At 47.0% G+C, this 2,500-nt stretch overlaps 1 protein-coding gene across 1 annotated transcript in view; it reads right to left on the reverse strand.

Moving 5' to 3' along the window:
• Positions 1–2,500, reverse strand: part of LOC105902582 (spermatid perinuclear RNA binding protein) — a 97,644-nt gene that overhangs the window by 62,445 nt on the left and 32,699 nt on the right. The gene's annotated exons all lie outside the window — the stretch shown is intronic.

Genomic DNA, 2,500 nt, shown 5'->3' on the forward strand with positions numbered 1-2,500 from the left:
CTGCACAATTACTATTAAATGCCATTCCATCTGGGCTACTGGGAGCTAGATGTCTGAAAGAGATAAAAGGAAGGGAAGGGGGGGGTGATAGAGGGAGAGGGGGAGAGATAGACATAGAGATGCTCTCAGAATGCTGGCTGCCAAAGTCATTGGCTTCTCAAGGACACTGCGGCGATGAATGTGTGTATGTGTGTATGTGTGTGTGTGTGTGTGTGTGTGTGTGTGTGTGTGTGTGTGTGTGTGTGTGTGTGTGTGTGCGTGTGTTTTAGTGATGTGGGAATGGTGTCATGTGGATATACTCTGGTGCTTGTCTGTGTGAGCATGTGAATTTGTGTGTGTGTGTGTGTGTGTGTGTGTGTGAGCGTGTGTGTGTGAGCGTGTGTGTGTGAGCGTGTGTGTGTGTATGACTAGGAATGTGTGTACATGTGTTTGAGTGTTTGTGTCAAAGCTTGGGTGTAACCTTAAGCTGAACCACTGAGAACATACACTTCCACATACACACACAAACAGTCTCACATACATACACAATCACCACCTTTCTCTCTCCTTCACACACACACATACGGAAACCCAAAATCAAACCCTGGATCTCAGAGACACACACACACACACACACACACACACACACACACACACACACACACAGAGAGAACACACATGCACATACTGTACATACACCAAATGAAGGAACAAAACATACACACACACACACATATATAAGCCACTCAATATACAAACACACACAAGCAATATATGCACATAGAATCACAGACACATGCACACACAGCAAAACAAACACACACACACACACACACGGTACAGGCACCAAACTCACAGACACACACATAGTACAGGCACCAAACACACACGTTGAGGGCACTGCCGACACTGGTGTGTTTATGTAGTCTGGAGCCAGTGGCCACTGTTCAGAGAGTCCGGTAATAGATCAGCAGAGTGTTAAGACCACACACACCACAAGCGGTCTGACACACACACCTTGCATGTGTGCAAACACTTCCATCTGTGTAGAATCATATGCTCATGAAGACAATGAGAGGCTATGATGGTCTGACAAGCCCCCAAAGGCCAAGGCGGGTCCTGAAGACATATAAGCACATGTACGCGCACACACAGACACACACACACACACACACGGACCAGAGATGTTCCTCCAGAACATTCCGACCACTATGAGAGCAAAGCAATGGAAGAAAAATTAATGGAAAGGTATCTATGCTCTTGGTTCCAACTTGTGTGTGTGCGTGTGTGTCTGTGTGCGTGTGTGTATGTGTGTGTGCATGTGTGTGTGCGTGTGTGTATGTGTGCGCGTGTTTATGCTCCTCTAATGGATTTTCCAGGTCAGTTTGAGGGTTGCCAGAGCTACACCAGGGTTGAGAGCAGGACGTGTTCTTCCCACAGACTGACAGACAGGCAACCTTCTGCGGACACACACACAGAGATGCATACATGTACACACACACACACACACACACACACACAAATACACACATGGTTTGCGCTAATGGCAGTTAGTGATGCTCATGTGCCCCTGACGAGCATAAACATGTCCTCAGCAGATCGTTTCACAGCGGCCCTGTCCCCATTGGGACAGGAGCAAACAAATGGAGAAAGACACTCACACACACACCTCTGTCTCTCCGCTCTACTCCCAATACACACACACACACACACACACACACACACACACACACACACACACACACACACACACACACACACACACACACACACACACACACACACACACACACACACACACACACACACACACACACACACACTCATCTTCACTGCCAACTCATATGCGCACACACACACACACACACACCTTCATACCCCAGAACTGAGAGGAATGGTTGTGTTCAGACCTCTCTGGCCACTTCAGTGAGAGGTGAGTGGTTTTTAACCTTTAGCTACGGTCTCTCTCTCTTCACACACACAATATAAAATTCCCTCCTGTGACTCATGTACAACGAGCTTAGTGCTTTCATGCTCTTGAAGTGATTGACAGGTGGTCAGCTCACTTGGCCCCTGGCTGTACTGCTGTAAAAGCACAGACACTAAGAGAGAGAGACAGAGAGAGAGATAAAGAGAGACAGCGAGAGAGGGGGAGGGGGGGGACCAAAGATGGACAGATAGATAGCTAGAGAGTATAAAAAATAAGTGTACTTTTGAGTGAGTGAGTGAGAGAGAGTAAGACAAACTCAGACAGAGAGAGAAAAAGAACATGGAAGTAAGTTTTTGTGTGTGTGTGTGTGTGTGTGTGTGTGTGTGTGTGTGTGTGTGTGTGTGTGTGTGTGTGTGTGTGTGTGTGTGTGTGTGTGTGTGAGTGAGTGAGAGAGAGAGAGAGGGGGGGGGGACCAAAGATGGACAGATAGATAGCTAGAGAGTATAAAAAATAAGTGTACTTTTGAGTGAGTGAGTGAGAGAGAGTAAGAGACACTCAGACAGAGAGAGAAAAAGAACATGGAAGTAAGTT

This window comes from Clupea harengus, chromosome 12 (genome assembly GCF_900700415.2).
Source record: "Clupea harengus chromosome 12, Ch_v2.0.2, whole genome shotgun sequence".
NCBI lineage: Eukaryota > Metazoa > Chordata > Actinopteri > Clupeiformes > Clupeidae > Clupea > Clupea harengus.